This window comes from Gorilla gorilla, chromosome 5 (assembly GCF_029281585.2).
Source record: "Gorilla gorilla gorilla isolate KB3781 chromosome 5, NHGRI_mGorGor1-v2.1_pri, whole genome shotgun sequence".
Lineage (NCBI taxonomy): Eukaryota > Metazoa > Chordata > Mammalia > Primates > Hominidae > Gorilla > Gorilla gorilla.
In genome coordinates this window covers 99,500,494-99,525,117 of record NC_073229.2, presented here as the reverse complement: position 1 = coordinate 99,525,117, position 24,624 = coordinate 99,500,494, and the positions used below count along the sequence as shown (strand labels likewise).

At 39.1% G+C, this 24,624-nt stretch overlaps 1 protein-coding gene and 1 non-coding gene across 2 annotated transcripts in view; both read left to right on the top strand.

Moving 5' to 3' along the window:
* FILIP1 (filamin A interacting protein 1) overlaps positions 1 to 24,624 on the top strand; it is a 137,212-nt gene that overhangs the window by 21,263 nt on the left and 91,325 nt on the right. The gene's annotated exons all lie outside the window — the stretch shown is intronic.
* Positions 11,519 to 11,726, top strand: LOC115935044 (small nucleolar RNA U3). The gene has a single exon (XR_004070767.1). It is a non-coding gene; the product is annotated as a small nucleolar RNA U3 (small nucleolar RNA).

Sequence of the window (24,624 nt, the reverse complement as noted above, 5' to 3'; positions counted from 1 at the left end):
CACTGGGGCCTGTCAGAGGTTGCAGGGCAAGGGAATGGATAGCATTAGGAGAAATACCTAATGTAGATGAAGGGTTGATTGGTGCAGGAAGCCACCATGGCACATGTATACCTATGTAACAAACCTGCATGTTCTGCAAATATATCCCAGAACTTAAAGTATAATAATAAAAAAAACTCAAAAAAAATGTGGAAGTTATGTGCTAGGTTTGCCGGACTAGAGATAAGAAAAAAAACAATCTTTCTGAATGGCTGGTGCTGAGAGGAGAAGCAGGACTATGCCTTATGAGATAAGTTACTCTCAGCTTAGACCTATGTGTCGTCTGGCTTGATATGTATGGAGCATTTAGTGAGTTGTCTCCCAGATCTCCAAAGACCACCTATTGCTCTCTCTTTATGGGGTGACTGTATATGAGTCAGATGCCCTTACTCTGGAGGTGGTGTTCTGAGGTTATAATTGCCTGATGAGTACTTCCTGCCTGCTACACAGACAAAATCAACTCACTGATACTGTGGTATTGCAGTAGAAAAATGGTTTAACACAAGGCTGGCCAAGTGGAAAGATTGGAGTTATTACTCAAGTCAGTCTCCCTGAGAATTCAGGGGCTAAGGTCTTACGGATAATTTGGTGGGCAAGGGGATAGGGAATAGGTGCTGCTGATTGGTTGGGGATGGTATTATAGGGGTGTGGAGAACAGTTCTTGTGAGCTGAGTCCATTTCTGGGTGGGGGCCATAGGACTGGTTGAGTCAGGAGTCATGGGTCCAGGTGGGGTCAGTCAGTTGCCAGAATGCAAAAATCTGAAAAACATCTCAAAACGCCAATCTTAAGTTCTACAATAGTGGTGTTATCTATAGGAGCAATTGGAGAAGTCACAGATCTTGTGATCTCTGGCCACATAGTTCCTGAGCAGTAAGGCATTATAGAAACTATGCCTACATTTTAGCAGAATTCAGTCCCCTCCCATAATCCTAATTTCGTGGTTTTTCATTAGTTATAGGTCCCTGAGCAAGGAAGGGGTTAGTTTTAGGAGGGATTATTATCATCCTTGCTTCCAAGTTAAACTATAAACTAAATTCTTCCCATGGTTAGTTTGGCCTATACCCAGGAGTGAGTGAGGTCAGCCTGCTTGTGAGGCTAGAAGCAAGATAGAGTCAGCCATGCTAGAGTCCTCTCACTGTCATAATCTTTGCAAAGGAGGTTTCAAGGTTCTATAAAATATTAGAACTCTAAGGTGCCTTTGAAGTGTCTTATCTACCTCACCTCCTTTGTATTACAAATGTGAAACTCACATATGAGTTTTGTGACTTGCCCAAGGTCGCACAGCAATGTAGAGTTCTAAATCCAAATTTCCTATCCTTCTGTTGAATGTCCTTCCCATTATATCACTTACATTCTATGGAGGTTCAAGGGAAGTTGGGCTCCAGGACCTTTCATTTATTCTTGGCCTCCAGAATTTCTTTAAAGTAGACTCACATTGTAAACTCACAGGCTGAAGCTATTTTGTGAAAAGATGAAACTTTTTAGGTAAGAGAAATTTAAGGTTTTTTTTTACACCAGGGAGACAAAATGGGATCTGAGCCTCAAAGTTTGGTACAATCTAGATGATGAGTAAAATGGCAGCAGGCAGGGATGCCACAGGGCCATGTGAGCTGGGCACTGCACAATTCTGTGGGGGCTTCATATTCACTACTCTAAGGACGGTGTCTTCTGGAGTTGTGTAACAGTGCAGGCTTTGGGGGATCACATCTCCAGGTAGAAAGAAATAGGGTGACATACAAAGAAAATAGCTTATAGTTTTGGGAGATAGGATAAGATCAAGTCTACCCATAGTAGGTATACCTTAAAAGTGACTTGGGGGAAAGGAGGAGATGGAGGTTCCTTCAGGCTTGTCATGCCAATTTTCTCCTTTACAGACTCCTTTTTGATCTCTCTCATTCTCTCCAACTCTATATCCAACATTTTGGACACTGTAGACAATTCTATGTGTTTTCTGGTACACCAGTGCCCTGCCACTTTTGGTAACTGTTAAGTGATCTATGGAAAATTGTTGAGCCAATATTATAAACAACATGACCTTTATTGTAGGCCTTGGCTCTTTGCAAAATATGCACATTTGCTGTTTTGTTTGCCAGTCTAGGTATCCCATGAACTCCCGAAGTGCACCTTTAATGGATATGTATTAGAAATGGAGTTGCATCTACTAGAGATTTTGCATTTTAGGGAGTCTTGTCTAGAACCAGTAATGTGACCCTTGTCTTGAAGAGGGACATTTTTCAGACTTTTCAAGCCACACCTCTGCAGATGCAGGCCTGTCATCTCAGCACAATGACTGGCCTGCATTGCCTGCGTGAAGTAGCTGGGATGGTTTCCATTATTATACCTCTGTCAGTGACTGCTTCCAATACCAATTACTTTCTAATAAATTGGAACATTCTTATTCTCTAGGTGAAAAACCAGTTACATATTTCCCAGTTTAAACTGAAAGTAGTAAAATAGTACCCCGGCCCATCATTTGGGCACCATGATTAATTTCCCCTTGTATTAGTCCCAAAATAGCACTTTTAAAAAGTGAGTAAACTTGGCTGTACTAAAAATGATAGAAGTTTGAAAGAAATGGTACTCATATCAAAAAGCCATAACATAGAAGATCTGGCAAAAGGATATTTGTGCAGAATGATTCAAGAACAAGGGACAAATTAATTTTTTTCTTGATGCAAAAAAATGGCCATTTTATATAATAAATTCCCTTGATATTTTTACTTGGCTACATTTTAGCAAAAAACGATCTAAATTTGGTTTCATTCTTTTCCCTTTTGTTGCTATAGTTAGCTCCCTTCTGCCTGTGTATAAGGAGGCACAGAGTAAACTAGATTACACAGCTGGATAGTGCACCACTATTCCATTTGGCGTTGGTATTTTCCAGGCTAAGTCAGAGACAAAGTCATTGACACATTGACTCTTGACATTGAGAGTCAAGAGTGACTCTCTCTTCATTCTGAATGAGTGGCAGAAGAGGTGTTGTATACTTCAAAAATAATTTATAAGGCTGGGCGCGGTGGCTCACGCCTGTAATCCCAGCACTTTGGGAAGCCGAGGTGGGCAGATCACGAGGTCAGGAGATCGAGACCTTCCTGGCTAACATGGTGAAACCCCGTCTCTACTAAAAATACAAAAAAATTAGCTGGGTGTGGTGGCAGGTGCCTGTAGTCCCAGCTACTTGGGAGGCTGAGGCAGGATAATGGCATGAACCCGGGAAGCGGAGCTTGCAGTGAGCCGAGATTGTGCCACTACACTCCAGCCTGGGCAACAGAGTGAGACTCCATCTCAAAAAAAAATAAAAAATTTATAAAATAGATAATTCGTCTGTGGATTGTTAGAAACTTCTTCTATTCCGTAACTTCTTAACTCATAAACACATTCTTTTGGGGTTCCCAGCCATTTTTAAAAATATTGCTCATTAGTTTCTCTTTTCCTCTTCATCACCTACTATAGGTGAGCCTCCTATATGTGCTTCTTTCTTACCAAGAGAGTTCATTCATTCTTTGGGCTTTAATTAATAAATAATTAATTCAAAATGGATTGATCTTACAATATTTAAGAAACATTGCTGATGCCAGGTGCGGTGGTTCACACCTGTAATCCCAACACTTTGGAAGGCTGAGGCGGGTGGATCACGAAGTCAGGAGTTTGAGACCAGCCTGACCAACATGGTGAAACCCTGTCTCTACTAAAAATACAAAAATTAGCTGGATGTGGTGGTGTGTGCCTGTAATCCCAGCTACTCAGGAGGCTGAGGCAGGACAATCACTTCAACCTGGGAGGCGGAGGTTGCAGTGAGGCGAGGTTGTGCCACTACACTCCTGCCTGGGTGACAGAACAAGACTCCGTCTAAAAAAAAAAAAAAAAAAAAAAGAAACATTGCTATTCAAGAGATTTGAGGAATGCAAAGACACATAATCATAATACTTGTATTTGATGGGCTCCTACTATGTGTCAAGTATGGTTTTAGGCACTAGATATTACAACAATCATGAAGAAAGGGCTCATGACTTGGTAGGATAGATGAATAGATGAGAATATACAGGAATGAGTATTGTATTGGGTAATTGCAATATAAATTACAGGAATACAAAGGAGGGAAAGATTATGAAAATATGGGAGCTTCACTAAAAATTTGGACTTTGAAGAATTGGTGGGTTTTGGGCAGATAGAGATGAGCATAGGGGCCAACATGAGCAGAATCAGAGTGGGTGAGAAAGTCTGGGCCGTGTTCATTGGTGAATAGTCTGGCTTTAGTGAAGTAGTATTTTGTGGAGGTAAAACGACACCTCCATTTACAGACTACAAATAAGAGGTCCTCCTTTCCCACAAAATAGTCTGAAGGTGTGAGGATTCCAGGGGAGTAGAGCGATGTAGAAGTCAGGGGAGTAAAGGTGAAAGAGTATCAAGAAGAGAGGTTCAGTTAGTCAAATCAGCAGAAAGGCCCCGTCAGACAGGACTAAAGGGCATTCTTTGGGTTTGTTAATTTTAATTTCATTGGGAACATTTGTCAGAGCAGTTTTAGTGAGGTTAAGCCCGTTTTCAGTGGGTTGAGAAGTTGTTAGATATGAGTTCTAAATTTCTTTTCAGAGAATCAATATGTCAGTATGTTCAATTCTTTGCCTTCTACTTTTAAACTTAACTTCCTCGTAAAGCAAGCTTTTTCGATTATCTGCTCCACCCTGACTCATTCCGATTACCTACTCCACCCCGACTCATTCTGATTGTCTGCTCTGTCATAACCATTTTTCCCACCAAACCACTCACCCCTGTCAGTCCTTTAAATTAGCCAATCAGAATTAGTTTAGCCTCTGCGGTCTAACCCTAGCCAACAGGGGAACGACACAGCAGCAGGGGCCACGTGCGTCAGGGATAAGAAGCCCTTCCCCTCCCTTGTCAAGTGCACTCACCATTGCTCTATCTGTAAGGGCACACCCTTCTATAGAAGTAACTTGCCTCGCTGAGAATTAAAAAGAAAATTTTATATTCGAGTGCTATTTCTTTTGTGGCACAGAAACTTTATTTATAACAAAGTGAAGGGAAGTTAAGTAAATAATTTAGAAAAACTTTATTTTTTTTCTTTTTTCTTTTTTGGTAATAATTAGATTTTCTGGGTTTTTTGTTTGTTTGTTGTTGTTGTGGTTGTTTCACATAGCCAGAGAAGCTAATTTTCCCCCTTCTTTAGCTTAGTGGAAATTAACTGTGTGGCACAGAGTAGGCCTTTAGGCCTACATTTGTTGGCTTCCTGATTTGAAATTACATGTTGCTTTTCTCTACTTTGAAGCTTTAAGTGAAACATGGGATTTTTAAAAAGTAAAAGACCAAAACAGTGTGACTTGAATGCCAAGTCCTATGGGGAAATATGATAGAATCAAAAAGGTTTGGTAGTTGACTTTATTAGTGTTGACTCTGGGCCTCAGTTTACTCCCCATGTGTTCTAATGGGGACATTTCCTACCTTCTGGGGTTGTTGTCATTACTAAGCTTAGCCAGTATAGATGTTATTTGGAAAAGTTTGAATGAGAAAGGCATAGAAAGAAGACAGTAGCTAGAGGGAAACTCAGGTCAACTGAGGGAAAGACACATTACTGTGTTTACAGGTTAAGAGGTTGCAGGACAAGAAAAAAGCAGAGTCAAGGATGTAGAAAAGAGAAAGAATTTTTGATGACAGCATCTTGGAGGATATAGGAAGTGGTGAATCAAAAGTATGATTTTGGGTTGAACTTGGTTTTGGTCTTGAAAAGGAAGGAGACCCTTCCTCTGTGATGGAAGGAGGAAAGATGAGTGGGGCTAACATTTGCAGCTGAGGGGCGGGCAGTTGAGGTAGATCCCCCTAAAGCCTCAGCTTTCTCATCAAGGAACAAAGTTATGGTCTGCTGAAAGTGAGTGGTGGTCCTGAGGATGATTATGTACATGCTGAATCGTTGCAGAGGGGAATGCTAAAGAAAGGTGATTATGTACAAATACAAACACTAATGGGTGAAATTTAGGATTCAGCAGGGAGAGACCATGCATTTGCAGTGGCAGCAGTCTGTTTAGAAGCCTGCGTGTAAAGGAGGATACATATTTTATAGCACTGGATCTAGGGTTGCAGTTTCCAAGTGGGTGCAGTGAAAGGACAATAGTATAAGAAAGTAGAATGTGTTGGTGAGACGGTGCCCAGCAGGAAGAGATCTTGGGAGAAGTGGGCAGGCCAATGGCAGGACAGGCAAGAGAGGGCTGGAAAAACTGGAATTTGAGCTGTTTGCATTTAGGGTTTCTGGTATGGCAGTGTTGTTTTGTTTTGTTTTGTTTTGTTTTTGGGGACAATCTTGCTATATTGCTCAGGCCATGGGCAGTGGCAGTGGCACAATCAGCTCACTGCAGCCTCCAACTCCTGGGCTCAAGTGATCCCCCCACCTCAGCCTCTCAAGTGCGTAGGACTATAGATGCATGCTGTGTGGCACAGCTTTAACTATTGCAGGGTCTTTGGTGCGGTCCTGGGAGTGGAAGTGAAAGCAATTGGAATTAATGAGGTCCAGAAATGGTGAAGTTAGGACATTGGCTAAATCTCCCATTAAAAGTTGAAACCTCCTAGGATTATGGCAGGATTTGGAGTGGAGTGCAAGTCTGTGTCATCTAACAAATATGAGCATTGGGGACTAGAAGGTCGGTAGATAACTGGATAACTGCTGCCAAACTACTTTTTCTGAAGTATTTCTCTGATCGTTTTATCTGTTGCTTAGGAATTTAGAAGAGGTCCCTGCACCTTATCAGATAGAAGTCTAAATTGCTTAGACTGGTCTGAAAAATCTCCCTCTTAGCTATGAAATCTCATCTTTAGAGCTACTTAACATGACCATTCCTATCTAATCAGGCAGTCTCTACATTTTTTCCCCATACTCACATACAATCTTAAAATACTTGCAAGACATAAATTGGGGCTCTCAAGGAAATTCAGGATATGTGTTTATTTTTGTCCTATCCCATACTTTCCTCCTGTACCAGTCAATATTTCTTTTTCTTTTTCTTTCTTTTTTTTTTTTTTTTTTTTGTGGGACAGAGTCTTGCTTTGTTGCCCAGGCTGGAGCACAGTGACATGCACAGCTCACTGCAGCCTCAATCTCCTGAACTCAAGGGATCCTCTTGCCTCAGCCCCTTATGTAGCTGGGACTGTAGGCATGCACCACCACACTTGGCTAATTTTTTTGAATTTTTGTGGAGATGGGTTCTCACTATGTTGCCCAGGCTGGTCTTGAACTCCTGAGTTCAAATAATCCTCCCATCTCAGCCTCCCAAAGTGCTAGGATTATAGGCATGAACAACTACACTTGGCCCTATTCAATATTTCTTTAGGGGCCACTGAAGGCTCACTTCCTCTGTGAAGCATTTCCTAATGACTTGCTCCCCAATGCTTATCTTTCTCCTGCCATGAAATCCTACATTGATCCTTCATGAAGTGAACCATAGCACTTAATACACCCACATTCCCTAAGTATTTTATGTACTTACACCTTGTTGCCCAAAAAAACTTCCTGAGAGAAGCTGTGTCTTCTGCATCTTTCACGTGCCTCATTATATCTAGGAAAGGGTTAGGCATATCATTGTTACTCTATTAGTAACTGGTGATTAATCTTGAAATGTTCTAATATTTATACACCCTATGAGACAGTCATAAGATTAATATTTTTAACATATGCAAAATACTGAATTATACAGGAAAAGTATAAGTATCATAATATATAATGTTAATGAATTAACAGTAATGGTCATAAATATTTACAATGATATTCCCACTACAGTACTATGATTCTACTTTTCTGTCATTTTTAACAAGAGATGTCATAACTCCGTTGGGAATGGTGATAATCAGTTCAGATGGAATTACTTGTGCAACCAAGAACAATAGGCTTATCCTTCAGGGGTACCATTTATCACTTTTTTCTTTAAAGATGGCTTTTCTTTTTCTAAATGAGTTCTATTTGTCACATGGGAAGGCCTCCAGTAGAGTCCCTGTGCTTCTGAAGAATGAGGCTTTTAGTTACTCTCTATGGCTTTTTAAATTGATGACTCACCTGCACTTAATATGCTCCATCTTTAGAATCTCAGGCTGAGGTCACCCTGAGCGAGGCTGCCCAGTGAAACCTCACACCATCAAAATGGTCAGCGTGCTGAGAATGGCATGTCTTTGCTAAGTTTAGGAGGCAACAGAGAGACAGGTTGCTTTCTGATTAAAATCAGAACCAGATCTGATTCTTTGTTGAATACGATGCTTCAGAATCTCATGTGTCCAGTAGTATTGTTCATATTTTGGCAAAGAGCTTTGTTGTCTGATTTTCATTGTTTCAGGCAGAATACTTTTAGGACTCCTAATAGAATCAGAAAGTTGGCTTTCCTGCAGTGAGAATAATGTCCTCATTGGTGTTGTAGGGGAGAACTTTAGTTTTATTGAGAAATGTAAAAAAAGACATATTAATAAAGAAAATCTCTCATAAATCCTTTTATTATTTTACAGGAATCTGGCCATGGGAAAATACCACATAAGGGTAATATGTGAAAGATGGAGATTTCCCCCTAAATGGCTGCAGCCTACATTTTCCTCAGTGAAAATGGTCTCCATTTAGTAAACTAAATTATATATAAATATTACAACTTACCTGTACAAATATTTCCCAATTATTTGGGGATGTGCTCTTTTTACATGGAGCATTTTCAAGTAAAATTAGTTTGTACAGATAACTGGTATGAGAAATGTATGTTAAGTGGGGTAGGACTTGGGGCATGATGAATTTGTGATTCTAGAAGATGTCCAGGAGAGATATCATATAGAACACTGCCAAATTTGAAGCTTGGGAGAGATAAGGTCTAGACCTGTGCTGTACAATAGGACTTTATTTGAAGAAGGAAATGTTCTATATATGTCTTGTCCTATAGGGTAGCCATTAGACACATGTGGTTTGCAAACTCTTGAAATGTAACTAATAAGACTGAGGAACTAAATTTTAAATTTTATTTAATGTTAATTAAATTTAAGTCACCACTTGTGGCTAGTGGCTACTGTATTGACCAGAATGGATATAGAAAAACAAACAAGGTACTAATCTGAAGAGACCATGGATGAAGCAAAGGGATAAGAGAATAGAAGGAAAAATTAACACCAAGGAGATTCTCTTAGAAAATATCTATGGTTAAGGGTGGTAAGAGAGAAAAGAACTGGCCAAAGAAGAAAACAAGACATGGTTAAAGAGAAAGGAAGGTGATCAGAATGAAGATGTTTCATGGATGCAAGGGAAGGAGAGAATTTCAGGAAGACATAGTTCTCAATGCTGCTGCAAAGCTGGAGAATGAAAACTGACAATAGGCTATTTACTGAGCCGGCATTTAGAAGGTGTGTTTTCCAAGGAATGGCGAGGGTTGATACCAGACTACTGGTGTCCAGAAGTGCTTGGGTAAACTTCACTTTTGACAAGTTTGTGGATAGATGGCAGGGCTATATCTAAGGAAATAGTAGGGGTGGGGAAAGGCTTTTTGTTTTGTTCTGATTTTTTTTTTGAAAAAGGACACTTAAATGCTTTATAGATGTTAAGTACAAACTTCTTTCGTAATTTCCAGTCCTATCCTTGCTCTCTTTGTCTTCCACAGATGCTTTGATGTAGAAGTATTTTACCTATAAGATTGAGATCTTCTCAACTTCTTTCCACAACAAAAATACTCTCTTCATTGCCTCAACTTTCTTTACTTCCCCTTTCACTAAAAGTAAAGTGTCTCTTTTTGTCAAAGCTACTTCTGTTGACTTGATCCTACTGCCTTCCCATACTAACATATCTCCTACCCTTCCCTCCCCCATCCCTGAATCTCCCATGGCCTTTAGCACCAGACTGTTGGGGGGCCTGGAAACTTTCCAAATTAAGGGAGCTAGATTGATCAAAGCTCCTGCGGTTCTTTAGGCATGGAATTATTATCAGAAAGGTCCCTACCCTCTAGGGAATATAGACATGAAATATTTGGGTCACCTTTTTCTAACCTTCTCCTGACTGTATACATGCTCTTCTTTCCTCCCTCCATTCTGTTCAGGTAACTATAGCCTCACTTAGGTAAATTCATCTCCATCTTTTTCTAAATTGACTATTTTTAACAAGACTTGTACTTGTCCATGTTTGTCTTTTAAAGAACTATTTTAAGTTAACAACTTCTTGAGAATAGACAGCGTCTATAAAGCACTTTGATAGGTGCTTTTTGAAAATTACTTTGTAGTTGCAATTGGCAAGTATAAACTGGGTTTTCTTTTTTAAATAAAAGGCATATTTCCAGTTCAATTTTTTTCTAAAGTATTGCATGTTAAATGCAAAGGGTTGGCTTTGGTGGAACCTTCAGCATAGCGACCAAGAGTGAGGCTGTTCCAAGGAAACAGGAAGCAGGTCACGATGAACACTCTGATTTGTTTTCTACCTGTCACAGTGCCTAACGCCTGCATCACTTTACCTATTTTTTCCACAGATGTGCCAGTATTAGTGGCAGAGCTGTCTCTCAGCCAGGAACCAGATGGGTTCCTGCTCTGAGAACACTGTCATCTTAATGTCCTGATTGCTGGGTGAAATGATAGGATGCCTGGAATTTCCTTTAAAAGGCTCCAACCCCTCCTTTTCGAAAAAAGCATATGAAGAGATAGATGGTGCATTATACTCTTCAGGTTACTTTGATGTATGTTTAAAACTTTTTCATAATACAAAGATTAAAAACAAATAACATATGAAATGACAAAAGAAAAATAATATCCGTGTTGCCCATGTGACCTTCTTGTGCTGCCTAATATATGCCAGGATTTTCATTATTTTATTTAATAATCACAGTAACCCTAAAAGGTTAGATGAGGTCTGAATGGAAGCCCAGAGGGTTTAAGTAAACTCCGTTAAGAGCACCTCCTTGTAAGGTGTATCATGCTCTTCTGACCCCAAACCCAGTGACCTTTTGTTTCAGCATGAATCTCCAAAATCTGTGGCATCCCGTTGTTTTCACATTTTGTTTTTAAATAATTCCACTTTATGCTAAAGACTGAAAGCTAATGATTTTAAATCACAAAAAACCAACAAATGTATATTAATGGCCTATTGTATGGTAGTAAAATAATGTGCTGCTATTGTCTTAGCAGTCCAAGTTGAGGAGCAAACTCACGGGAAAAGAGAATCCGATTCCACAGATAAGAAGAGGAAACATCAATTGTTTGCCAACAGGATTTATTTTTTCCATACAAAAGAGCACATTTAAAAATTCACAAAAACTTGTAATATCTTTTCTGGTCTCTAAGTTACAACTTGAACTGATGTTTGGTTTCCCTTCAAAGGTCTGCTTTATCTCCTCAAGTGCATCTTGCTCTTTTTCATGCTTCTTAGTGGGAGTTTAACAACCTGAACAATAGAAATCAATTGTAATAAAGTCAGTGGTGACATGGGCCAATGCCATTGTCAAACTGGTGATTGAAAAACATTGAAAAATAAAGTAAAATTCTATACTTTGAGGAGCCATTTTCGTAGTTGGTTGCTAGAGAAGTTTCTCTGAACATGGAGTGTACCAGAAAGCATGAGGAGGAAGTGCAGTGCTCTCACCTTAGCTGTGAAATCGGTTGCTTCATTGTAACCACCATTTTTCATTGATGGCCCATCTTCTCTTCCTTTGGGAGAATAAGAAGGGGAAGATGCAGTCTGAGTGGTTACAAAAAAAGATAAATTTCACTTTAAGTTAGGAGCATTTTGCTGGCTTACACTATTCATGTAAAACTTTTTAAAAGATAGTTATTAAATGTTTTTAAGAATAAAATGTAGACCAGCATGTTGAGACCATAGTGAATTTAAATTTTAATTGACCAAAATTAGTGAAATGTCACTGTACCACATCACTTATTACTTTTAGCATCTTGACATTGTTTACAAGTGCCTAGTGCAACCTTTAGCCTCTTTTTTATTCTATTCTCTCTTCTGAACAGTTTCAGGGACACTCTTGAAAGTCACTGGGCTAATACTTTTATAGATACAGACGGCCCCTTCTTAGGTTCTTCCTTCCTCATGATCTTCCCTCCTTTCGGCCTCAGTGATCCTCAGGAGACCTCTACTAGTGTAGTGGTGATGGAGGGTTTGTTCTGAAGCTCATGTGACCTGCAGTATCTTTAGGTTTGCAGGCAAGGTTACAAATGCAGACAAGGTAGTGGAATATGTTTCTTTGCAAAACTAACTGGCCCAGCTGGGATTTAAAACGACCTCATAATTACTATGTCAACCCGTCATAGACCAGCTTCAAAACAATCAAGGGCTCAAAGTGACTCATATCATATGGCTGTCAACAGAGAAATATTTTTTCCAAACTCTGTATTTAAGAGAGAAAGCAGGGTACTGATGAAAATTGTTGGAATTCTTTCACTGTGATAGTGCATAATCAAAAGAGGACATCACTTTGATGAAATAAGAACACTGTACCTTGAATCTTTTCAGTTAACATGTAATCCTATCTGTGGATATAGTCTTGTGCTTCAACAATGTATATATTTGTATTGGCAGGAAAGGACGTCTATGGACCTTTCCAAACAGCAGCCATTAATCTCTAGAACACTTACTCTGATGTTAAACATTTCTTCATCAAGAGCCTGAAAATAAACATGAAACAATGTGCACAAATTTTAGCAGTCTCTGGGCTGTCCCTTTGCCCTTCAAAAAATAGAAATAATGAAAGTACATTTGCAAGTCTATGGTTCTATGAGGATCAGCTCATTTATGAGAAAATCAGCTATAAACCAAGATTTTGCATGTTCCTCAGCAGATGAAGGAATCCGTCTCACAGGCTCAAAACACATATTTGCACCAATGAAAGTGAGTGATCCTTGAAGAGTGGAAGGAAAGGGATCTTAACATTACTGTTTTTGAACTTTAAATGGGTCTGCCCTGAGATGGGATGTTGTAATTCCTGCCAACTTGGAATTATATATATATATATGTACACGTGTGTGTGTGTGTGTGTCTTATATGTTATGTAAAAAAATCTGTATATATATATATATATATACACATATATATTTAATTAGCAAACTTTTTTAACCTGAAAACAATGTGTAAGATGAGTTGTGTTCTGAAGTAATCAAACTATGCATGCCTTTTTCTTTCTTTAATGGAATGTAAATTCCTGGCTTTGAGTTTAGAAAGGATAAGCATGTGAGTGCTGATAAGATCAATGTTGCATGCAGAGTGTGAGCCATATATGTAATCTTTGCAATATCTAACATGACTTATTTTTTTTTTAGAATTTTTTATATTTATTAAATAGGTACTTTATGTTGGGTACTGAATAAGTCTTTATTTATTTATTTTTAATCAAACTACTTTTTTTTATTATACTTTAAGTTTTAGGGTACATGTGCACAACGTGCAGGTTAGTTACATATGTATACATGTGCCATGTTGGTGTTCTGCCCCCATCAACTCGTCATTTAACATTAGGTATATCTCCTAATGCTATCCCTCCCCCCTCCCCCCACCCCACAACAGGCCCCGGTGTGTGATGTTCCCCTTCCTGTGTCCATGTGTTTTCGTTGCTCAATTCCCACCTATGAGTGAGAACATAACATGACTTACTTATAGATGGTTTGACATAACGTGTCAGCCTGAAGTGCCCAGTATATTGACTACAAAATACCTGAGCAAAGACCTTCTTTGAAAAGAATCTTACAAATGCTGACTGGGAGACACTAATAGGGTCACTGAAGAGCTGAGCATGGGAAGCTTTAAACACTGCACTTTCTCACTCCAGAACTAATTGTTTAAGAGACATAGGCTTCCCTTTGTAGCCTGTGAGACAGGACACAGGTGGTTATTAAGATCCCATTCCCTCTTGAGTATCACTGCCTTATTGCAATTATCTTCACAGATACCACACTGTTGTCTACCTACAGCAGACAGGAGATCAACAGGCTGGCCATTCTTATTTATTATCTACCATCACGTGATAGTGGATTCAACTAACAAGGGTATAATTGACAGGCAATTACGGAATGCCAGGCAATGGAGAGAATGTAAAAGAGTAAGCCACAGAGTCCCTGACCTCACATAGCTGGAGAGACATGATCTCCACTGCCACCGCTTTACTTCAGGCATCCTCACCACCACTCACATGGTTTATTTCAACAGACTCTTAACTGGTATGCCCTTCCTGTAGTCTTGTCCCCCTTTGGCTAATTCCCCAGATCACAGCAAGAGTTAGCTTTTTAAAATACAAAACTGATCAAGTCTGTCTTCTGCTTGGGCTTTCATGGGCTGACCCCTGCTCACCACTGCTCACCACTTCAGCCTTATCTTTCACTACATCTCCTCAATTTATGATCCTGTCATACTGAGCTGTCTGCAGTTCCTTGAATATTTCCCGTCTTAAATAATGTTGGGAACCTCTTTTTATTGGAGAGTATTCTTTTTCATTATGTGTTATGCAAATGATTTTAAAGAAAAGACACTAAGATTGTATGTGTTCCAGGTTGGCTGATGTGTATAGTGCATTTATTCTATTCATGGATTTTTGTCCTACTTTATTTTTTTATGTTGTTTCCACATCCAAGTCAAGGTCATTAGGTAGAGAAGGCAACTCCCCATACAAACACCTACTGTTAAGCTAGTGCTTAAAAGCTTATTCGATTATTTGTCATAAAATAACTTGCTTGCATATTTCATCAAGGACTCAGGGGAGAGAACTTCCGTTCTGTCCAGGTGTTCGGAAACTTTTATTTTTTGGTAAAGTGTCACTACAATATCTTTTCCAAGGTACAGTCTTATTGTAATCACATGCTCAGGAATCATGTTGTAATTATAAAACAAGACAACTGTATGGATGGAACGATGCTCTAATTCAGTAGTAAACTTGTGTTCAAAAATTAGGCAAAACACCAAAATAGAATTCTAGGGGTAAAGTTTATATATTTAAAAATTTTTGGCCTGGTGTGGTGGCTCACACCTGTAATGCCAGCACTTTGGGAAGTCGAGGAGGATGGATCACTTGAGGTCAGGAGTTTGAGACCAGCCTGGCTGCATGGTGAAACCCTGTCTCTACTAAAAATACAAAATTAGCCGGGCATGGTGGCGGGTGCCTGTAATCCCAGTTACTCAGGAGGCTGAGGCAGGAGAATGGCTTGAACCCAGAAAGTGGAGGTTGCAGTGAGCCAAGATCGTACCACTGCACTCCCACCTGGGTGACAGAGCGAGACTCCGTCTCAAAAAAAAGAAAAAAAAAATTATGTTAAAACTATTTTAGTTTAAATTTTGAATGGTTAATTCACACATATGGTTTAAAAGTTCCAGAAGGGTATAATATATGGAAGCGTATACTATATTTTTTGTTTTTTACACAAATGAGAGCATATTATATATATATTGTACTGAAATCAGCCTTTTTCTGATATCAAATATGGCTTGGAAATTTTTCCCTATTAGTACACATAGAGATTTTACATTCATTTCAATGACTTCAGAGTGTATGATATTTGGGTACATAGTGCAGTCTCCTGTTGCAGGACATTTAAGTTGTACCCAGTTTTTTGCTATCACAATCAATGCTCCATTAATATATTATACATATATATTATCACACATGTAGGAGTATTTCTCTTCATTAAATTCCCAGAATTGAAATTGCTGGGTCAAATGGTATATAAATTTGCGATAGATTTTGCAAAGTTGCCCTTCATAGGCCTGGTTTCTCACATTCCTGCCAACACAGTACATTATCAGTTGTTTTACCAATTCAGTGCTGTAATTCCTTTGCCAATCTGATAGGTGAAATGGGTATTTTCCAGTAGTTTTAATTTACATTTCTCTTATGAGTAAGGTTGAACATCTTTTCAAATGTTGTTAGAGACATTTGTATTGCTTTTTCTGTGATTAGTCTGTTCTTATCTTTGCCTGTTTTTCCATTGAATTGTTGGTCTTTTATTGATTAATGAGAGCTTTTTGTATAACAAATTAGTTCTCTTTGATACAAGCTGTAAATCAAATATTTTTTCCTATCATTATTTTTATTTTGACTTCACTTTTGGCACTTTTTGTTATGCAGAATTTATTATTACTATTATTAGTCAGACATCAATTTTTGTTTTATGGCTTCTGATGTGGATTAAAATTAGAGAGGCCTTCCCACTCTTAGATTATACAAAATTTCTTTCACATTTTCTTCTAGTACTTTTTTCCCCCAGGTTTTCTTATTTAAATATTTAACCCATCTGAAATTCATCCTAAAGTGAGCTACTTTACTTTTTTGTGGATGGCTGTTCATAGCAGTCAGGGTCTAGTCAGGAAAACAGGAAGTGCACTAGATATTTCAAACAGAAAGGAGTTAATAGGGATTTGGTTACACAGATGTTAGAAGCCTAAAAGAGTGAAAGGAGAATGCTGAAGTAACCAGAGATGGTAACTGCAAGAAGCAGCTATCACCTCTAGGGCTGAGGAAACAAAGGGAAGACATAAGATGACTAGTGCATAGGACTATAGAGGAGGAATTCCTCTGCAGAGGGCTTACTGCCCAGCCTCTGCTAGTACCTCTGAGGGAGCTTGATGAGGCTAGTTGTGGGAGGCCTGAAGAACCAAGAGCTGCAGCAAACTGCTGCTACTGGAGCAACATTGTCAGAAACAGGACAAAGTAGAAAGGAAATCTTTCTCCCCATCCCACCTTTTAACATTCCTCTACTGACTCCAGTTAGCAGAACCCAACAGAAAGCAGCTAGTACAGGAGCCTGGGAAATGTAATTTGCAGAATCTCAGGCTTAGTATCACAGAGTAGAATAGATATAAATGGTTTCCTAACTGAGAGATAATGAGTAAACAACCATTAATTGAACAAGCTATTTTACCCTATGATATGAAATGTCACTTTTATCCTATAATATTTGAATCTACTTCTGGGTTTTCTAGTTTACTCCAAAGATTTATCCACCTATTCCATGCTCTAGTGTTCCATGCTCTGGTACCATATTGTTTTAATCTGTTGTAGCATATGTTTTTACATGTGGAAAGGCCAATCCTTTCTCATTATGCTTTTTCTGAATTTTCCCAAATATTCTTTTTTACTTTTTAAAAACTTGGCTTTTTACTTAAAAGATCTTTCAAGGAATTTTAAAAATAAGAGCGAATTTTAGGAAAATGATATTTGTTTTCTTTTGGATATTTTTTCATTATTTATGGTGATCTGAATCTTCATATATTAGGTACTTAATAAATATATGTGAATAACTTTATTTATTAACATTTAAAAATGTCATTACGTCTTTTAAAAAAATTCCATCTCTATGTACTTAAAGACAGTTTTAGTTTTATTATATTGACAGTGATTGGGTTAAACAGAGAAAGTGGAGGAATCCTTTCCTTCGTCAGCAGTTCTTTATTTACTTCCCTGTTTCTGAGTCAATGTGAACCTCTAGAAAGAAAGAGGGACCAAACTAGGTAGCTCTGTGTAATCCAGACAAGAGATAATGGTGACTTGGATTAGGGCAGTGTATTAGTCTGTTTTCATGCTGCTGATAAAGACATACCTGAGACTGGACAATTTACAAAAGAAAGAAGTTTAATTGGATTCATAGTTCCACGTGGCTGGAGAGGCCTCACGATCATGGCGGAAGGCAAGGAGGAGCAAGTCACATCTTACATGGATGGCACCAGGCAAAGAGAGAGCTTGTGCAGAGAATCTTGTGTTTTAAAAACCATCAGTCTCGTGAGACCCATTCACTATCATGAGAACAGCATGTGAAAGACCTGCCCCCATGATTCAACCATCTCTCACTGGGTCCCTCCCACAACACATGGGAATTATGGGAGCTACAATATGAGATTTGGGTGGGGGCACAGAGCAAAACCATATCAGGCAATAATAGTGCTGGTGGGGGGAAAGTGCTAAGATTTTGTATAAATTGTGTAGAAGAGCTCATTGTATTTGATGGCAGGTTGAATGTGGGATATGTGAGAAAGAGATTTGCTAAGCCTGACTCCAAGGTTGTTTGCCTGAGCAAATGGGAAATGGGTTGTCATTTACTGAGATGGAGAAGACTATAGGTGGAGAGTAGACAAGTGGAAACTAGAAATATAGTTTTGTACAGGAAGTTTCAGATGCTTAGACAAGTGGAAACCAGAAATATAGCTCTGCACAGGAAGTTTCAGATTTGAATCTGAAACTTTGGCATTTGAATATGAGTCTAGAGTTCAGGGAAGAGGTCTGGGATGGAGTTATCAGTTTGGAAGTCACATGTATATAGATGCTATTTAAAGTCCTTGAAATCCAGTAAAATCATGAAGAAAGCAAATTTAGATAGAAAAGATAAGAGGTCCAAGGACTAAGCCCTGGGTAATTCCAGCACTGAGTGACTGGGAGGATGAGGAGGACTCAGCAATGAAGAATGAGAATGAACAGTTTGAGAGGAAAGAGGAAAATCAGCAAGTAGGGCGTCTTGGAGTAAAAGTGGAAAATTTTTCAGGGCAGAGAGAAAGATCCAAAGTGTCAGATGCTGCTGATGGATCAAGAAAAATGAGGAGTGAGAGTTGACCATTGAATTCAGCAATAGACAGATCATGATTTGCCTTCATAAAAGAGTTTCAGTGGAGTACTGGAAGCAGAAGCCTGGTTGGAGTGGGCTCAAAGAAATCCCACTCACTTAGGAGGAGAGATTATTGGAGACAGTATGTATAGGCAATTCTTTCAATGAGTTGTGTTGTACAGGAAAGGAAAGAAATGAAGTGGGATCTCCAGGGGAAGTAGAGTCAAGGGAGGATCTTGTTCAGATGGAAGAAACAACAGTATGTTTGTATGCTAATGAGAATGAGCTAATACGGAGGGAAACATTAACAACAGGTAAAAGAGTGGAGCAATGTCCTAGCTAGTCAAAAGAGGATGGGATTTAGTGACTAAAGTAAGAAGTTTGTGTTAATTAGAAGCACAATCAGTTTACTTCTAGTAATAGGGGAGAAGGTCATATATACCAGCAAAGATGCAGTAGGTGTATGAAAGTGATAAGAGATAGTGGAAATTCTTCCCAAATTGTTTCAATTTTCTTGGTGAGTCAGGGAGCAATGGGGTAGATGTGTGATTTGATAAGGCAGGAGAAGTTATGAAATAGTATATGAGAGTGGACCGAAGGAATATAGTGTGATTTCTTGATAGAATTAACAGCCCAGTTAAAGTTAGTGACCATGAATTTGAAATGAGATCAGTTGGCCTGAGTTTTTCTCTGGGGAGAGAGATTTAACCAAGGCTGTAATTTGACCAAGAGAGTACAATCATGTGAGAGAATGGGCATGACATTAAGGGTGTATGCAATTGAAATTTAAGCTGAATGAGAAGGAAAATGAGCGCATGGAAGGAGGAGGGTGAAGGCCAATCAGAAGATGACAAAAATCGATGGATTATAATGTGCTGCCATCAAAGCACTGTTGGATTTTGAGCTCTAGAGGGAATAAGCTGGAAATATAGAAGATGATGTTGGAGAGCTGAAATTACAGATAGTTGTAATTTTTTATAATAATGGCAAAAACTAGGGTATGACCATACAAGTGAGGGCTGAGGTAGTGTGAAGGACAGAATCATGAGAGGAGAGAAGTTCAGGGAACTGGGAAGTCAGAACATCAGAAATATCATCTAAGAGGATATGGAAATCACAAAAAAATTGGCAAAAGTAGTATTAGAGAGAATAACAGCAATCCAGAGGCAAAAATCTTCAAAGAAGGAAGGAAAATGAATGACCCAGGGGTACTGAATGGCCCATGACTATTGATATGGTTTGGATGTGTGTGCCTGCCCAAATCTTATGTTGAAATGTAATCCCCAGTGTTGGACATAGGGCCTGGTGAAAGGTGATTGGATCATGGAGATGGATTTCTCATGAATGGTTTAGCACCACTCCCCTTGGTACTGTCCTCGTGATAGTGAGTTCTTGTGAGATCTGGTCATTTAAAAATGTGGGGTACCTCTCGCCTTGCTCTCTTGCTCCTGCTTTTGCCATGTGACATGCCTGCTCCCTCTTTGCCTTCTGCCATGATTGGAAGCCTCCTGAGGCCTCCCCAGAAGCAGATGCCACCATGCTTCCTATACATCCTGTGGAACCATGAGCCAATTAAACCTCTTTTCTTATAAATTACCCAGTCTCAGGTGTTTCTTTACATTAATAGAAATGCAAGAATGGACTAGTACAGCTATTAACAGAAAGGATATAATTAATATTATCTGATGACATGAGAATAAAAGCTAGTATATTTTAGGAAGCAGGGAGAGAGAATTATTTGGAAGCAGTGATGATGAGCAAGGAGGAAAATCTACCCCACATCCAGGCCCATTGGTACAAGGAGAGTGGGATAGAAATTATCTGCTTCTGAGTTGTTGGGCAAGTAATGTCCTTAGGAGAGAGCCAGTGTTCCTTTAGAGAAGTAGTTCCCAAACTTGACCGCAGATGCGTAGACCATATCCCAGACTAATTAAATAACCACCTCTGGAGGTAGGAGCCATGGACCTGTATTTTGTTTGTTTGTTTGTTTGTTTGTTTGTTTTAAGCTTTGGATGATTCTGAAGTGCAGCCAAATTTGAGAATAACTACCTTAGAGCAAGGAGGTGAAGGGAACATTCTCAGAATAGTTTGTGAACTGAGGGGAGTTTACCTGTGGTTGAGTGTGAGTTTCAGAGAGTACAGTGGAAGAGTCTCAGCAGATGGGGATAGGTGAGATATAGGATTAGAAAAAATGATGGCAAAATAGATAGACTGCTAGCCAGACTAGTAAAGAAGAAAAGAGAGAAGAATCAAATAAACACAATAAAAATGATAAAGGGGAGATCAACACTTACCCCACAGAAATACAAACTACCATCAGAGAATACTACAAATGCTTCTATGCAAATAAACTAGAAAATCTGGAGGAAAATGATAAATTCCTGGACACATACACCCTCCTAATACTAAACCAGGAAGAAGTCGAATCCCTGAATAGACCAATAGCAAGTTCTGAAATTGAGGCAGTAATTAATAGCCTACCAACAAAAAAAAGCCCAGAACCAGATGGATTCACAACTGAATTCTACCAGATGCACAAAGAAAAGCTGGTACCATTCCTTCTGAAACCACTCCAATCAATACAAAAAGAGGGACTCCTTCATAACTCATTTTATGAGGCCACCATCATTCTGATAACAAAACCTGGCAGAGACACAACAGAAAAAGAACATTTCAGGCCAATATCCCTGATGATGATTGATGCAAAAATACTCAATAAAATACTGGCAAACTGAATCCAGTAGCACATCAAAATGCTTATCCACCACAATCAAGTCAGCTTCATCCCTGGGATGCAAGGCTGATTCAACATATCCAAATCAATAAACGTAATCCATCACATAAACAGAACCATTAACAAACACCACATGATTAACTCAATAGATGCAGAAAAGGCCTTCAATAAATTTCAACAGCCCTTCATGCTAAAAACTCTCAATAAACTAGGTGTTGATGGAACATATCTCAAAATAATAAGAGCTGCTTATGACACACTCACAGCCAATATCATACTGAATGGGCAAAAGCTGGAAGCATTCCCTTTGAAAACCGGCACAAGACAAGGATGCCCTCTCTCACCACTCCTATTCAACATAGTATTGGAAGTTCTAGCCAGGGCAATCAGGCAAGAGAAAGAAATAAAGAGTATTCAAATAGGAAGAGAGGAAGCAAATTATCTCTGCAGATGACATGATTGTATGTTTAGAAAACCCCATCATTTCAGCCCAAAACTCCTTAAGCTGATAAGCAGCTTCAGTAAAGTCTAAGGATACAAAATCAATGTGCAAAAATCACAAGCATTCCTATACACCAACAATAGACAGACAGCCAAATAATGAGCGAAATCCCATTCACAACTGCTACAAAGAGAACAAAATACCTAGGAACACATCTTACAAGAAATGTGAAGGACCTCTTCCAGGAGACCTACAAACCACTGCTCAAGGAAATAAGAGAGGACACAAACAAATGGAAAAACATTCCATGCTCATGGATAGGAAGAATCAATATCGTGAAAATGACCATACTGCCAAAGTAATTTATAGATTCAATGCTATTCCCATCAAACTACCATTGACTTTCTTCACAGACTTAGAAAAAACTATTTTAAATTCCATGTGGAACCAAAAAAGGGCCCGTATAGCCAAGAAAATCCTAAGCTAAAAGAACAAAGCTGGAGGCATCACGCTATCTGACTTCAAACTATACTATAAGCCTATAGGAACCAAAACAGCATGGTACTGGTACCAAAAAAGATATATAGACAATGGAACAGAACAGAGGCCTCAGAAATAACACACACATCTACAACCACCTGATCTTTGACAAACCTGATAAAAACAAGCAATGGGGAAAGGATTTCCTATTTAATAAATGGTGTTGGGAAAACGGGCTAGCCATATGCAGAAAACTGAAACTGGACCCCTTCCTTACACCTTATACAAAAATTAACTCAAGATGGGTTAAAGATTTAAATGTAAGACCTAAAACCATAAAAACCCTAGAAGAAAACCTAGGCAATACCATTCAGGACATAGGCATGGGCAAAGACTTCATAACTAAAACACCAAAAGCAATGGCAACAAAAGCCAAAATTGACAAGTGGGATCTAATTAAACTAAAGAGCTTCTGCACAGCAAAAGAAACTATCCTCAGAGTGAACAGGCAACCTACAGAATGGGAGAAAATTTTTGCAATCTATCCATCTCACAAAGGACTAATATCCAGAATCTATCCAAGGAACTTAAACAAATGTATAAGAAAAAAACAAACAACCCCATCAAAAAGTGGGCAAAGGATATGAACTTTTCAAAAGAAGACATTTATGCAGCAAACACATGAAAGAAACTCATCATCACTGGTCATTAGAGGAATGTAAATCAAAACCACAATGAGATACCATCTCACGCCAGTTAGAATGGTGATCATTAAAAAGTCAGGAAACAACAGATGCTGGAGAGGATGTGGAGAAATAGGAACGCTCTTACACTGTTGGTGGGAGTGTAAATTAGTTCAACCATTTTGGAAGACAGTGTGGCGATTCCTGAAGAATCTAGAACTAGAAATACCATTTGACCCAGCAATGCCATTACTAGGTGTATACCCAAAGGATTATAAATCATTCTACTATAAAGACATATGCACACATATGTTTATTGCAGCACTATTCACAATAGCAAAAAATGGAACCAAAAAAATAGCAAACTTTGAACCAACCCAAATGCCCATCAAAGTTAGACTGGAAAAAGAAAGTGTGGCACATATACACCATGGAGTACTATGCAGCCATAAAAAAGAATGGGTTCATGTCCTTTACAGGGACATGGTTGCAGCTGGAAACTATCATTCTCAGCAAACTAACACAGGAACAGAAAACCAAACACCACATGTTCTCACTCATAAGTGGGAGCTGAACAATGAGAACATATGGGCACAGGGAGGGGAACATCACACACCGGGGCCTGTCGGTGGGTGGGGGGCAAGGGGAGGATAGCATTAGGGATAGCAAAGGGAGGATAGCATTAGGCAAAATACCTAATGTAGATGATGGGTTGGTGGGTGCAGAAAACCACCATGGCACATGTATACCTATGTAACAAACCTGCATATTCTGCACATGGATCTCAGAACTTAAAGTATAATAAAAAAGAAAAGATGGTGGCAGAACCAAATACAGATTTGAGTTTGGAGGGTGAGAGAGATGAATTTTCTCTTTGTTTTACTGGTAGTTCTAAAAGTACCAAGTGCCTCCACTTTAGCAGCTGCAAAATCAGAGTTACGTAATTGTTTTCTTCGTTTGTGGCTTTGGTGAATCCTTAGGAGGCGTGGCTAGGAAAAGCAACGCCCAGACACCTCAGGAAGAGATGCTTCAAATGGTTTTGCTGTGATTAAGTCATCTTGAGATGTAAGCCTTGAGAACTCATCCCCCTGAATGTGACACTATCTCCAAAACAGCTACTAAGACTTCAGCTGGAACTGATGTGGCCGTATTGCTGCAGCTCCATGGTATCTTGCTAAGCTAGCTCTCAGGATTAAGCATGTGAAGAGTGGCTGTAGAAAAAAGGCTTCAGACTACATGCTTACTGGCCTTGAAGGTCATGAAGAAATGTGAAAGAAGACTCTAGGGATATTCCCATAATATTATTTAACAAGACTGGCCACTGTTGAACATGAAGTGAGTTCAGCGCTGAGAAATCTGGCGATGCTGGTTAACTGATCTCATCCACCTGCCTCTTCTATTTAGTCATCTTCACCATGCTTTCATCTGACCACTTGCTTGGAGATGATGAAGCACGATTATGACAGCTCAGAGAAGGTTCCTGACCACAAAAACTCAGTAGAGGTCAATGCATATCATTGTCTGAAACAATAATTTTTGGCAGCTTGGTAACTACAAATAAGCAGTAGGAGTTTGAAACAAGCTAGGGAGAACTTGAACCATTTTATTGACTCTATCGTAATCCAGAAAGTTCTTTCCCTGAAACTTTCCAGCTATTAATATAAATCTTGGCCAGTGGTTCTTGGTCATTTATTTGGAAAAAGTAGATACATTGGAAACATTA